The sequence below is a fragment of the Citrus sinensis genome, chromosome 7 (assembly GCF_022201045.2).
Source record: "Citrus sinensis cultivar Valencia sweet orange chromosome 7, DVS_A1.0, whole genome shotgun sequence".
In the NCBI taxonomy this organism is placed as follows: Eukaryota; Viridiplantae; Streptophyta; class Magnoliopsida; order Sapindales; family Rutaceae; genus Citrus; species Citrus sinensis.
This window is the reverse complement of record NC_068562.1, coordinates 12880712-12896598: the sequence shown is the minus strand read 5'-3', so window position 1 is coordinate 12896598 and position 15887 is coordinate 12880712. Positions and strand designations below refer to the sequence as shown.

The 15887-nt window shown below is 34.9% G+C and overlaps 1 protein-coding gene, 1 long non-coding RNA gene and 1 pseudogene across 3 annotated transcripts in view; 2 read left to right on the top strand and 1 right to left on the bottom strand.

The window, feature by feature from the left end:
* LOC102610039 (protein REDUCED CHLOROPLAST COVERAGE 3-like) overlaps positions 1-15887 on the bottom strand; it is a 144226-nt pseudogene that overhangs the window by 36621 nt on the left and 91718 nt on the right. The window contains exon 5 of the transcript XR_008056559.1: positions 7237-7587. The product of XR_008056559.1 is annotated as a protein REDUCED CHLOROPLAST COVERAGE 3-like (transcript). The remainder of the gene's footprint in view (positions 1-7236; positions 7588-15887) is intronic.
* LOC127903776 (receptor-like protein 15) overlaps positions 1-15887 on the top strand; it is a 91503-nt gene that overhangs the window by 47222 nt on the left and 28394 nt on the right. The gene's annotated exons all lie outside the window — the stretch shown is intronic.
* On the top strand, positions 9240-10514 carry LOC127903781 (uncharacterized). The gene is made up of 3 exons (XR_008056586.1): positions 9240-9483; positions 9773-9993; positions 10367-10514. It is a non-coding gene; the product is annotated as an uncharacterized LOC127903781 (long non-coding RNA).

Sequence of the window (15887 nt, the reverse complement as noted above, 5' to 3'; positions counted from 1 at the left end):
TTTAGAATCTTGACCAGGACTAATGTAATCCAGGAGATCTGACACACTGCAAAAAGCGATCATTATAGGTCTTGGTGCCACAAGAAATAATCAACAATTTAGAAACAAGTAATGTGGGAATACCCTGTTAATACCTAAGGTGACCTTTACTCGCAATGGACGCATCTGGCTTTGGAGTTCCATTCCGTGCCGCTTCTTGCTGCTCTAGAGCTTTTGATTCAAACTACTCCAGCCATGCAGCAGCATCCTGTAAAACGAAAAAAAATACAACAAAATAACAAAAATCTCTTCCCATCAATAATATGGAACTTGAGAAATTCTCTTATGACAGTTAAGATTAGAGGTGGCAAAATGGATTACGACACGATTACACAACATAATATGACATATGACCCATATTCGTGTTGACAAATATTGACACGATTAATAAATGAGTTGACACAACACGATAAATAACCATGTCGTATCTGTTTTGGACCATCTCAATATGATTATACATTTATAACACAAATATCAATTATTATGTGTTAATATTATTGGAAAAAAAAAACTAAAATATATACTAAACACTAAATTAATGACTCATGTCATACTCACATTATGTTATAAACTTATTCATGTCATACTTATGTCATTTTCACTTATTTATAACTCATTTTTTTGACACATTTGTTATTTTAAAATTAATTTTTAATTTGTTTGTATTTAATATTAAACAAGTCAACACGATTAATAAACGGGTCATATCCGTATTTTGATATTTCGATACAATTAATGAATGAGTCATATCCATATTTGACACCAAAAATATGCCTCCAATACAATTTGTTTTATATCATAATATCACCTGTAAAAGATTGACAAGAAAGAAGCCAACTAGCCAAATTGCACAACAGAACCAATTAAAATATGACTACATGTAGTCACCTGAGTACGCAGATCTTCTAGTCCAAGCTTTGCTTGGAGAATCTTAAGTGTAGTTTGCTCATGTTGCACACTTAGTGAATATGCCTCCATCAAAGAAAGAGCTATGGCTATGGCATGATAACTTGCAGCTGTCTGTCACGTGAAGAAATCAAACAAAATTCTGAGTTAACAGAAAGATTTATAATTCTAAAGAGTGTGTATACATGCGTAAATAGAGAGAGAAAAACCTGTATATGGTCACCTCCTAATAGTCTTTGGTTGCATTTAAGGGCTTCATGCAAATATCTAAGAGAAAGATGAACATTTCCCATGCCCTCTTCCATCATAGCCACATTTATGTATGTTGCAGCCGTGTTTGGATGTGAAAGTCCACAAGTAAAATGCAAAAGGAATAAGGCACGATTTACATATCTGCCAATGGTACGGTATGATCAGGAGCTAGAGCCAATAAAAGACAAATGAAAGCTAAAGTAGGTAGATAAAAACTGCATTCGTTCGAAGCAGATTCAATACAAAGGTCACATTTTTCGAAACTTCCAATTTAATTTATAAATAAATAAACCTTAATCAGTTAAAGAATGAAAATCACAAAGTTGCTCTGGTAAATCAAGCAGTGCTACTTACTTAAGAGCCAATTCAATGTGTTGAAGGCGATAATAGAAAACTGAAAGATCCCCATAGCTTTTCATTGTATCTGGATGGTCAAGACCAAGTTCCCTCTCATTAATATCCAATGCCTTCTGCTGATATATAGTTGCCTAAAATGAAGAAGAAGATATCTTGAGTACATACGAACGCCACTCTCACACTCAGACGCAGATGCCATTAGACCAAATGCCAGAACATAAGAACTATGAACGTGTTTGATTTAGTTAAAATATATAATCTGATATCAAAATCATGCTAATGCCTGTCCATGTAATTCCTAAGTCCAGAAAATTATAATTTCTAATGCATATCTTTATACAAGACCATAAAAACTAGCCATAACACAGTTTCAAATCAAATGTCCCACTGAATGAGAATCTCCGTACAGAAGGACGTTATAATTATACTCGACTTAGAATCACCAAGTTAACACTGAAATACAACTGAAGATTGTCGTACCTGATTAAAGTCTCCAGTATGGTAGAGAACTACAGCTAGAAGACTGTAAGCACTTGCAGTAGTCCGATGGTAGGGACCACAAACAGCTATCATCCTTGCCAGTGCCTTACAATGCAAGTAATACATCATATGAGATCAACAGATGCCTTATTATGAAAAGAATAATGTAATTCTTACGTATAGATCGAGTGGGTTATTACCTTTGTCCCATAATTTACAGCATCTTCTAGTTTTCCTTTATCAAGGGCAATTTTGGATGACTCTAATAAAGTCCGCCCATCAGCTGAAGTGCAACCTACATGCTGTAGAATGCCATAAAAATAGCACAATTACATTCAATTTACAAATGAGTGACTCATTGAGAATGTAAAAACTAAATCAAAACACAATTAAGAGAGAAAATAGTCTCACCTTGCACACAGGAACCATGCTGACAATATCATCTCTCGTGAATGGGTTTGGGCATTCCATATCATAATCTCTTGGAACCAACTCCAACCCAACCTGGGTAAAGTTTACAAGCAAAATTCAAGCTTTGAAAATAATCCGCTGCCAAAGGAACCGAAAAGACAGTACCTTACCTTATGGCAAAGCCCACGTAGAATTGAAATCTTTCTCAAATGCAGAAACTCGTCTTTCAGGGACCAACCAAATCTTCTGCCAAGAAATGTTCGTAGCCACTGCAATCTAAGGATATGATCTTCATTCAAGCTTTGGTCATCTTCCATCTCACAACAGCCAAATAAGAAATTTAGGGAAGAAGCTATAGCTGCAGATAGGTCTGATAAATAGTCAACGGATGCGATGACTCCTTTAAGTACATGCTTGAACGCTCGAGTAACCATCTCATGAATACAAAGTGATTGTATGTGAGGAAGCTTCTCTGCAAGTTCAACCTGAATTTGTAAATGGGATTAGAACCAACAGAAGAAGAATACCAGGCTTTCAAGTATTAGCATGTCAATTTCTCAAAATATTGTATGTCATACAACATACAGTAATATCTAAAGACGACAATAATTCAATATCTTGGAAAAGGTCACCATGTCAAAAATTCTATCATGTAGTACAATTTTCAAAAAGGAACATTGATAATTCAATCCAGGAAGACTTGGGGAGATTGTTTACATATAGAAAGATAACTTAGGGGCTTTGTTTACATAAAGAAAGACAACATTTGTTTATTCTGATTTCCACGGGTGAATAGGTTGCATGTCTGAGAGAGAAAGAGAGGGAGAAATTCCTCACCACGCGACCTAAAGAGCGCATTTGTAGTCCCCTTAAATGCATAAAGTCTGTCAGTGTGCGGCCATCAACCGGAGAAAGTTCAAGTGATCCAAAGTCTGTTACCTAATAAAGAATGGAAATTAGTCCATAAACCATCCCCACACGTCTAAATTGGCTGCAACAAAGGCCCTAAATAAATTAAATAGTACCAGCTTTGGTAAAGCAATGTCATCATAATATTTGTATGCCATTTTCATAAGCTCATCCACTGCCTGCACAAGAAATTAATTTTACCAGTTCCATATGAAAATAAAACAAACCAAATTTAGCATAATGAAAACACAAAAAGTAGCAAACTTTACAGTTGAAATGCAAAACAAACTTGAGATTTTGAAACCTTTGAATGAAGGCCAGTGCCAGTTTCTTTCAATCGCAAGAAGGATTCTTCAGAAATTAGTTTTTTCAATTCCATCTCACAATTGAGCTCGCCATTGCTTTGCTGTCTGCCATTAGTTCCCACATTCATGCTGCACGGTCCATTGTCATCTTCGTTAGCCTCATTATTGCTGCCAACAAGGTTAGGTCTGTTCTCCCTCTTCTTCAAAAATTTAAATTGCTTCCCAAGACCTTTGACAGCATGTTCAGTCTCAATATCATCGCCAGACCTCATTGACTTGGTATCTGTTAGGGTTTCCTGCTTTTGTAGATGTTGCACCCAACAAGAACCAAGTTCCCATCTAATAGATCTTTCTGACGCAGTTGGCTCCAGCTCTAGCTTTGCTAAACTCTGTTTAATAACTCTTCGTACAAGACTTCTAAGAGCTTCTGAATTATCCAAATTGCACAGAGGTGACCGGTCTCCTCTAGCTGATTCAGCACTGAAAGACTTCTGAAGTACAAGCCTTAAGCTGCAATAAATAGTTTACCCTGTCAGAACTTAAATGGAGAAAGATATAAGAGTATATGAAACAAAGGCAGAATCCACCAAAGAAGGTCTAAATACTTTCTGAAATAGCACAATCCAAAAAGCTGATGACCTATTTCAGCAACTGAGCATCCACTGTAATTATACTTTCCTTTATCCTTTATTTGAACATCATCAACGATGTCTGTTGGTTATTTTGTTAATATAACAATTACAAACCAATGTCAAGGCACATAACTATAAACACTCCACCATTATTGTGAAAGCCATGACTTAATGTTTCCTGCAACCACTCGTTATTTTTTAGGTGGTCTACAACTATGCAGAGGTGAAGCATCCCCATACAGTGAAGAATCTCACACATATTTTAATGGAGGAAAAGCCATTTTCTGGTCCATAGGATGCTGAAAGAGGAGTACATATCCCTAACTAGATATCAGCTTTCTTTTCTTTGGCCTATTCATAAACTTAACACTTGAAGAAAACCTGGTTTAGAAATCTGACATCAAATCCCCTTAAGAGTTCAGACATCTACTGATTAGATCCCATCTAAACAGAAAGAAAAAGGAGCAGGTGCTATCCTTTCTTAAGAATCCCCAACACCACCGTTTCAATCCTGTTCTATCTGGTAAAAATAAAGAGATCAACAATGCTCTGCATCATGAATTCAACTGTGATAGACACTAAGCAAAGAAGCTCATACCAGTTAGCATTTCTAAGATATCTTGCAGAATAGCTTAAAACGGTTAGTGGTTGAAAGATAATTTTTCATATCTTACAGCCATTCTCCATCTGTAGATTTCCTAGTCTTTGTGTGCTAAGAGGAATCGACAGAGGAAGCATTGTGTTACAATTTCAGACCTGTTAATATTAAGAGAATTAGCTCCTCCATCAGGTTGATCTTCAATTTCAATATCTTGTGTGCCAAACTTCTCCGTCACATCACCAACAACCTTTACTACGGCGGTGTATCCACAGTGTCTTACAATGACGGTACCCAATGAGGAGGTATCCTGCCAAAAACTATATTGTTCAGTTCTCTTTATAACAAAATCTTTGAAACTAAAATAAAAGAAAGAGAAAAAGAAAAGGAAGATAAATCTAGATATTTCAAGAAAATTTTATTTCAAGATCTACCATGCTGAAAACTTTAGCAATTGTATCACTAGTTGATATAATACAAGCATGCCCAACCAAGGTTAATAGGCTTCCCCAAAAAGGGTTGATGACATTAAGCTGGCGCAAACTACAAGTAGAAAATCAGAGGGATATGGATAATGGGTAGAAAGACCTGCTATCAAGTGATTTCAACAGAATAGGGAGTCACCAAACAGAATGGCAACAAAAGATTCATGAAGCTAAACCAGATATATAAGGTTAGTAACAAGTAGTGATTCTTAGGAAAGAAACTAAAATTGACTTTCTTGTGCATTCATAAATGTGTAGAAAGAGAGAATGAAGAGGATGGGTATTTTAGGCCATCATCAAATGCTAGATATCAGATAAAGAGTGAAACATCTTAATCCGACAGAAAAATCACTCCCTGACAAAGGTAGAGCTATATTATTCCGGAGCTATATTATTCCGCCCACGTAAGTAATTTCAGCTTTGATGAATGTCTTTTATGTGTGTGGTCTGTGAACGTAAGCGTAAGAAGTAAAGGAGAAATCGACTTACGTGAACAACTACACTCTCATCTGCAGTAACACCTTTTAGTAAATTCCTTTGAGCAACTTCTGCAGTAGACATACCAGATAACTGATTTCCTTTAATAGTAACCTCAGACTTCAAGTTTGCATCTACTGTATCACGTTTTACTGTAATGGACAAGTCTCCCACACGATCTTCATGCAAGATTGCCCCCTTTATTGTATCTTGAGTGTGTAAATTTGAATCAATGAGACGGCGTATTGCTCCAACAGCTTTAAAAATTGAGACATCAACAAATTGGTTATGAAGCAAAAAGGCCTTCCGATCTCTAACCACCCTCTCCTCTTCAGTTTTGCAAGGAAGCCTAGCCAGTATAGCAAATTCCGTCGCCCATGGTCGTAAATCATGTTCTCCATCTCTTCCCTGACCTCCGCCATTGCCACCCCAATTCTCATCTTCTGCCGGTAGGCAAGGGAAATTTGATGGAGACTCAGCAACAGATGGAGGTACAAGCCATGTATTAGCTCGAAATCCATAGGGAAGATTACCAAACTGAAGAAGGATAATGAATATACTATATCAGTAAAATCAAGTTAAAATCACATTTGAATTGGTAATAAACTATGTCAGCACAGAAATTGTAACCTTATTATGTTCAACAAAAGCTTTCATTAAGGATTCATATGCCTGCATCACGCATAATGACCATAATTATTAACAAAACAATTGAAGGGTAAGCTAATTGAATTTACAAAGGAAAAAAAGATGCATTCAGATAAAAAAGAAAAAAATAATCTGTAGATTCAACTATTGAGTACCCACATTGGCAAAAGCTCGACTGAGATTTTGCAGAAGATCCACCAGGGAGTTGCTTTGGAAAAACTGCTTTCCCAAAGTATAGAACCCTTTTACTGATGCAACTACTTGTATAAGCTTTCCATTGCAGATTTTTATCTGTAAGCACAAAATACAGTTTCCCGCACTTTCAAATACTCACATTACTTACAAAGACATGAAAATAATCCATGCATTCTTATTAATTAGCGGACAATGATTATTAAATCTTTAACACTCATTGGCCAATTCATCAGCAAAAATAACGAGTTGAATAACTCTACAATTAATTAGTCCATAAACAACAAACAACAATAATCAGAACTTTATATTAAATGGCACCTGAATTTCAAAATAATCACTGTCGCGCTTGTCTCCTTCTTTGCGTTCACATTTTCTCAAATCTTCAAAATCAAAATTATTAAAAATTAAAATCAATAAACAAATTTCATATTCAAATAAATCACATATATTTATATCATTTTCCTCTTTCTTTTCTTTTTTTTTTTTTTTTGATCAACCATGTAAGAAACGAAGACAAATATATAAATGAACATTAGGCTTACTTAAGACGGGGGGAGTGAGGTGAGAGAAAGAGAAGAAGTCGTAAAACTCGGAGAGTTTCGGCGTCGGGTGAATGGCTGCCATGTCCAGACTCGGAGAAACCGCCGATGAAATTGGCGATGACGTGGCGCGGGGCCCGCTTCGGTTATCTGCTGCTGCTGTTGCTGCTCCATCAGACAGAGCGGCAGAGTTTGGTGAAGGTTGGTGGGGCCTACTGTCGTTCTTTTTGGCACATGACTCTGACGATGGCGGCAATCGGGAGTTTCTGGACTTGGAGAACCGTGTGGTGCACGCGACGATGTCGAGAAGCCGCCGCACGTGTGCCACGGCCTGAGATTCCTCGGTGTAGTCCTCTGTCAAGGACAGTGCCAAAAATGTAAATAACAAGGAATTGCCGGAAAAGGTTTTTGCTTTTATTATTTTAGTTCTTTCTATTAAATATTAACTTAATTATAAGTAGAAAATAATTATAAGCTCTAAACTATTCGTCAAACTTATTTTTTTAAATAATTTTTACAATTAAAATACTTCTAGATTAAATTATAATTATAAGCACTAAAGAATGATAAAAAAATAAAATTTTCGCTCTTTAAATAAGCCTTTACATATAATTTTATTAAACTGTAATCATATTAATTATTCACGATAAAGTTATTAATTCTAACCTTCTTGCTTCTGTTTACTAAACTAAAGTTATTAATATCAACTAGAAAAAGTTTGGTAAGGGTAGTAAAACAAACTTCAGAAACATGGCTAGCTTATTGAAGTTATAGGGACAACTCTTTCTTATAACAATTCTAATCTACTAATTCTAAAACTTGTTTTATTTTTTTCTTTTCTATGGTGTACTCTTGTTTTTATTTTTTTCTTTTTCTTTTATATGGTGTATTCTCAAATAAAAGTTGAACTCTTTTGACAATGTGGTAAAAAACATCAGTTGTTACTTCATGAAGTCGAATAATTGTAATAGAGAATGATTCCATTTATATAATTAATTTTTACTGATTATATAATGAAGTGATGCACCCAATCTAAGGCGGCAGTTGTATAAAAATATATAGTGGAACAAAAAACAAAATGCTCTCAAGTTGCACTTTTTTATGCCTTAAAAAAAATTTCCACAAGTGTATAGATTCATTGTAATCTCCGACCCTTTCAAAATATTTCTTTATTGTCTAAAACAGTCAAAACCAAAAAAAAAAAAAATCATCATTCTTGTTTTTTTTCCTATTTTTACCTTTTAAGGGATGTATTATATTGACCAGAAATATGAACAAGTTTTCTGATTTAAGCAAATCTTCAATATCTATATCATAAATTTAATTGATAAAGAGAGATTCTGGAGAAATAGAATAAAATAATAAACATGGAGCAATAAAAAGGAATTATTGTTTTTTGTGTAATAAATGGAAAATAATAATCTTTCTTTTTTCTTTGGTTTGCACAAGTGAGATGACGGGGGGGGGGGGGGGGAGCATCTATGAAGCAGGCAAGGGACGAGATGCTTGCATTTTTAAGTAGCCCCCTCAAGATTGGCAAAATTTTGTCATTTAATGATTAAACTAATAAATAATAATGGCCCTAGATATGAGCTGCGTATACTGTAACATTTGAAATTTCTGAAGTTTAGGCCAGTTACTTAAATGCACGTTATTATTTTACTTTTGAGACAGCTTCAACTTTTACTTGAAATGACAAGGACAGCTGAGTCCAAAATGTACAGCTCTAAAAAGCTTGGTAACGTTCCAAGTGTTGCAGGTAGGGATGTCAAAATAACCCGGACCCGGCCCGGACCCGGACGAACTTGGATAATCCGGGCCGGGTTGAACTCGTACCGGAGAGGAAAAAAATCCGGATCCGGAATGGGTTTTAATAACCCAGATGAATCCGGGTCCGGGTCCGGGTTTGGGATAACCCGTGTATCCGGAACCCGGACCCGGATCCATTTCTTATATTATTTTTAATTATATTTATTAGTAAATATAAATACAAACATAAAAAAAAAAAAACCTAATTCTATTTCGCAACTCAAAGTCTCAACTCTCAAACACCCAAATCGCGATTTACCCAAACAAGACAAACCCTAGCTGTGCCGCCGCCGCTGCTGCTGCCTTCCGCCTTCCGCTGTCCCGCAAGCAAGTCAAAAGACGTTCTGGAATTCGCTAGAGCCTACCTTGACTTCAAGAAGCCAGAAGACGTTCTGGAATTCGCTGAATTCTTTAACGGACATGTCTTTGTTAACGAGAAGGGTAATTCTTGACAAAAGTTTTGAAGAGATTGATTATGCTCAACTGTGTCACCATAAATATTGTGACTACCTTCTTATTCAACCTGCAATTTTAACTTCAGATGGTGGTGATTCTGTTTTTCACTTGATTATAATTTGCTGGCAATTTTGGAATACTAAATCAAGGGTTACTCATGTTTATTTTCGTTTTTAATCTTTTGTTTTTAATTTTTCATCTTCTTTGGACAAGGATCTTTATAGGAACATGTGAGGTGTGGAATTTCTTGAAGTAATATTTCTTTCTTCTTCAGGTGTCCAGTTTAAAACTATTGTTGAGTTGAGTACGCTCCCTCACAACGCGTTCCAAAGCAATGGTTTATCTATGAATACAAGTGTTTCTTGTTGCTCATCTAGATCCTGAGTATTTGGAGTTTCTTGAATTTATTTCAAAGCCGGTTGGAGTCCTACAAGGATAGCACTTTGGTCACCACCGCGCATGCTTGTAGCAGTGCAGTTCGTTTGATTCACCGGCGTGAGTTGCTGTTATACTTTGTTTTATGCTTGAAAATTTGAAATGTTTGAAATGTTGCTGTTGCTGTTATAGTTAAAAATAAATTGTTGATTGTGCTTGAAATGTTGTGCTGTTATACCACTGATTTATGCTTGAAATGTTGTTGATTGTTGGTGTTAATAGATTCGAAATTGTATATTTCAAATGTTAGGAAGCTGTTACAGTTAAAAATAAATTGTTGTTGTTAATGGATTTGTTGCTGTTAATAGATTCAAAAATGTATTTTTGAAATGTTAGAACTTAGAACATTGTTACAGTAAAAAAATAAATATAAAATGGAAGAAATTGGAGGAATGATGGGTTAGTTTAATTTGTTTTGACATAATTCTTGTAGGGTGTTAAATTCGTAATGGAAAATGAACAAAGAGTTGATTTAGATGTTTCCGAGACTGATGAAAGTGTGGGTGTGAGGGTTGGCATGGATATGGCAGCAGAAAATAATGATACAGCTGCTGGATTAGAACCTGATTCAACAACAGTAGAGCAGGGGGGTGGGAGTGGGAGTGGCCGTAGGGGTAGGGGTAATACTACTGCTGGCGCTTCAAAAAAACGAGGCGCTGGCAGCGAAGGGAGTAGTTCAGGTAGATTAGTTTCTGATGCTTGGAATCATTTTAAAAAAGTTAAGTTAGGCAAGGAAGTTCAAGCGATTTGTAATTATTGTGGGTTAGTTATGCAAGGGCATTATTCTCAGGGCACTAATCACTTGATTAATCATGCGAAACGTTGTCCTAGAAGGTCAATCAAGAATGTGCAGCAAATGCACCTTTCTTTTTCTTCTAAAGCAGATGGAACTACTGTTCTTAGTAATTATAGTACTGAACCAAAGTGGGATATGGCAACAGTGAGGATTTTTATAGCTAGAATGATTGTAATGCATGAGCTTCCGCTATCATTTGTTGAGTATATTGGGTTTTACGAACTGTTAAAGCTTCTCCAACCTTCAATTGAGACTATAAGTAGAAACACTATCAAGGCTGAAATTTTGAAACTTTACGATATTGAGAAGACGAAGGCAATGAGTGTTTTGGAAGCTTGTGACAGTAGAATTGCAGTGACTACGGATATGTGGACTGCTGGTAACCAAAAGAAAGGGTATATGGTTGTTACGGCACATTACATTGATAACTCGTGGGTGTTGCGAAGTCGTATTATGAGGTAATATTCTCCAGACTTTTTTTTTCGTTTCAACATAAATGAATGTTTGCATTATTTAATATTTTAATTTTTTTTTATATTTTTAGGTTTATATATGTGCCGGCTCCACATAGTGGTGAAGTTATGTGCAATGAGTTGTATGAGTGTTTGATGGAGTGGAATATAGATAGGAAATTGTCTACTGTAACTGTTGATAATTGTTCTGCAAACGAGTCCATGATTGATTTGTTGTTGGGGAAATTTTCAGCTAGTTCAATGATTATGGGTGGGAAATTCCTTCACATGCGCTGCTGTGCACATATATTAAACTTGATAGTTAAGGATGGTTTATCTGTGATCCACAAAGAAGTTGAAAAGATTAGAGAGAGTGTCCATTACTGGACAGCAACACCTTCTAGATTTGAAAAATTTGAGGCTGCCAAAAAACAATTAGGTGTTAAAGAAACTAAAAACTTAGCACTTGATTGTAAAACTAGGTGGAATTCCACTTATTTGATGCTTAGTACAGCTTTGTTGTATAAAGATGTATTTATTCGTTTAAAGGAGCGTGATATAAATTATACATCTTTGCCTAGTGAGTTGGAGTGGAATTTTTCAAAACTTATGTGTGATTATTTGAAGAGTTTTTATAAGTTAACAGAACTTTTTTCGGGGACACGATATCCGACATCTAATTTATTTTTTAGCAAGATTTGTGAAATTAGATTGTCAATGAATGCATGGTTACAATCACCAATTGAGGGGGTAAAAAATATGGCCACTAAGATGATTGCGAAGTATGACAAATATTGGGATATTATTCATGGAGTTCTTGCTGTGGGTACTTTGTTAGATCCTAGGCGTAAAATGTTGTTAATTAACTTTCTATTTCCCAAAATCTATGGAGAAAGAGCTGAATTTGAAATTGAAAGGGTGCACAAATTATTTGTTGATTTAGTGCATGAGTATGAAGTCAAATATTCATCAAATGCAATTTGGGGGGTTAATGGTTCAGCTAGTTCTGAAGGTGCTGCAGCAAATGATTCTATTATGGTAGACTTAGACTTAGATGAGATGGCTGATGAGTGGGAATCATTTAGAAATCAGAACTCACAAAATAATCATTTCAAAACAGAATTTGAGCTTTATCTTGAGGAAAGTACTTTGCCTTCAACTAGTCAATTTGATATTTTGTCATGGTGGAAGAATAATCAAGGCAAATATCCTATACTTGCAAAGATTGCGAGAGACTTTTTGGCCATTCCTGTATCAACAGTTGCTTCCGAGTCCGCCTTTAGCACTGGAGGTAGACATTTGAGTCCTCATCGTAGTAGACTTCAGCCATCTACAGTGGAAGCGTTGGTGTGTACTCAAAATTGGTTTTGGCTTGACCACAACCTAAAAGGTATGGAAAATTTATTTATTACATAAAATAAATTAATTTGTTATAGTATCAATTTATTACTAACTAGCTGTTTTGTTTCTTATTTTTATGATTTATTCATGGTTTTTAGATGGAATTCTAGAGGAAGCAATACTTTCTGCAGAACAGCTTATTGATGAAAGTTTGATGAGTGAGTTGTGAACAACAATGAATCAAGTGAAGAAGAATAGAAAATGATGGAGAAAAGTTTAAACTTTGAATTTGTGGTTTTTAATTCGAACTTGTGTAATTGTTATGGATTTATATTTGTGGCTGTTTTATTACTTGAAACAGCCATTTGAATTGTAGAGTTTGCACACTAGCTGTTTGAATTGTAGAGTTTGCAGAGAGTTGATTAATTGTGATTTGTGAGTATTGGATTATTATGCCATTAATTGTGATTTGTTGTTTAAGTCTTAATTATTAAGTACTGGGATGTCATTTGAAACATTGAGAATTTGAGATAGGTTTAGAAACTTCATGTGGTAGAGATGATGTTGAAACATCGTGCAAAGTATGGACTGTATGGTTATCTTGATGATGTTGGTGGTAGACAATTATATAGGTTTAGAAACTTCATGTGGTAGACAATTATATATGTTACAGGGGCTGTTTGTCCAGTGTAAATCTCATATTTTTTGTTTCTGTTAATATTTCCTTTAGTTACATTAGTTGTGTTTTGGTTCTATCACTAATAATGAAAGTGAAAATGGAAATTTTATTATTGATCCGGGTTCAAAACCCGGAATCCGGGAACCCGGATTTTTCCGGGTTGAACCCGGACCCGGACCCGGATGGAAAAAACCGGGTTTTAATCCGGGTCCGGGAAAAAGAAAATGATGTCCGGGTCCGGAACCGGGAAGGCTAAACCCGGACCCGGACCCGAATTTTGCCATCCCTAGTTGCAGGACTAAGGCCGTTTGGTACGTTTGGTAATGTGGTGAGTTAATTGGGTTTTAAGGTGTTTGGTAATATTTGTAGTTGGATTTTGGTAGTTTAACAGATTTTTTTTTTTTAATTTCTACTCCACAGCTATAATTTTTACTTTAGCAGCTTAAAATATAACACCTCACTCTCAAACACATCTTAAGTGGACTACAACAAATTGGTTTTTTTTTAATGTTAAAAAATAAAATAATGTCATTTATTTATTTATTTAGTCAATAATTTTTTTTTACTTTAACCTGTCTTTTTCAACAATATTAAAAAAAATTATTTCGAATTAAAAAATTCTTTAAAAAATACAATAAAATGAATATAGTTTACTAAAATAGTATGGCAATGAATGCACAACTAAAAAGATCTAAATGTTAATATTTAAAAATAACAAATAAAATGAGACCCACATCCACATGCATGAGATTTTCGTGCCAATTGCGCCCGGTACACCTCCATACTTCAAAAATTATCTCAATACCCTAAAATCTGTTTTTGCCAAAATTTTTATCGATATCCTTTAAAAACTGATAGGAAATTACTAAGCTATCCTCATTTTAAAACATTTCAACTCAACGGACAGCACCTCTCCCTTCTCTAGTGAAGCAAACAAACACTCATCTGTTGCAATTCCCTCCATTATCAAACTCAAACAAACAAACACTGCAATTCCCTCACCGGCATCACCTCTGCAATTCCCTCACTGGCATCACCTCTACTGAAACAAACATTCATTCTCCATACATGGTAAATCGAACTTCAACACGAGCAAACTAAGCCTGAGAAGGGGAAGCTGCCACAACTGAGAAAGTGAAGCATAGTTCGTCACTACATAATTGCCGGAGAGAGTTGATCATTTACTACAAAATTGTCAGAATGTAACTAGTTGAGACAAGTAATTCCATGTAATTAGTTTTCTAGTTAATATTCAAGGGAAAAAAATAAAAAGTTAGGGTTTTATATTGAAAAAATAGATTAATTAGTTGTAGGTCTCTCATAACATGTTCGAAAACAAATTTCTAGTTGTTTTGCTGCATGCAAATTGTGAAAAATTAATGAATTGTGCTGATTATAATTTTGTTATGTAACACAAGATTTGGTCGTGTAAGGTTATGTATTACACGACCTTCATGTATTGCACGATTACACGACATTCATGTATTGCACGATTACACGACCTTCATGTATTACACGTTTATACGACCTTCATGTATTATACAATTACACGATCTTCTTGTATTACACAATTACACGACCTTCAATTCCACATTTTGTTTCTTGTCAATAGAATCTACACATTACATTTAGTTTAATAAGGCTCACAATAAATTGGAATGGTGCATATACCTTTACCTTGTGAAATGTCATTAGTTAGAGAGATTCTTAATTTCCAATTATAAGCCATGGTAAGTCATGATATGTCTAGTTATGAGTGGAAATATTTTATCACTGCGAATGGTGTTCTTATGTGTATAACATTACATTAATTTCCTATAGTTGATATTTTTTTTTTCTTAATTGATTTCATGGATTAATTATATGCAGGCATTCCTCATGTATGCTTGTATGCTTAGCCAAAGGAAGAAAGCACTTTGAAGATAAAAAAAAAAAAACTTTTTAAATGGCTGTAATATGTTTAATTGCGACTTTAAAATTACACGAATTTTTCCATTAATCATTAGATTAATTTAGTTCTTTAAAGACTTAATTTGTGCTAAGAATTTATATTTGCTGCTATGTAGAAAATGTCAACGAAAATTATTAAAAAAAAGAAGTGAAATTAAATTGGAATATAAAAAAATTCCACATCATCATTGGTTTGAATTGTAACTGGTGGCATAGGATCAGATGTCTTAAGTTTGAACTTCATTGTGATTTCAAATTCCGAAGTATCTATACCAATAACTTCAGCTATCTTCTCCACCAATTCGGCATATGTTGTCGATCGTGGTATCATTATCCCTTTAGCCTTTGAACCTTTGAACTTATACTCGTTATTTTGCTCAATCCATTCACCATTGAAGAGAATAGGCACACGTACCAAAATCATATCTGAAGATACAATAAAAACAATAATATTAAATTTCATATACAAGTAACTACATGACCTACATGACCTACACGACTATATTACTTACACGACTTACACGACTATATTTCTTACATGACCTACACGACTATATTTCTTACATGACCTACACGACTTACACGACTATATTACTTACACGACCTACACGACTAACTATATGACGTACACGGTATCAAAAGAATGCATGACTCGAAACATTTTCACCATAAATAAGTTATATTGCTGAAAAAAATAATTAAACAACCTACATTGCATATATTTCTACGTATAAGA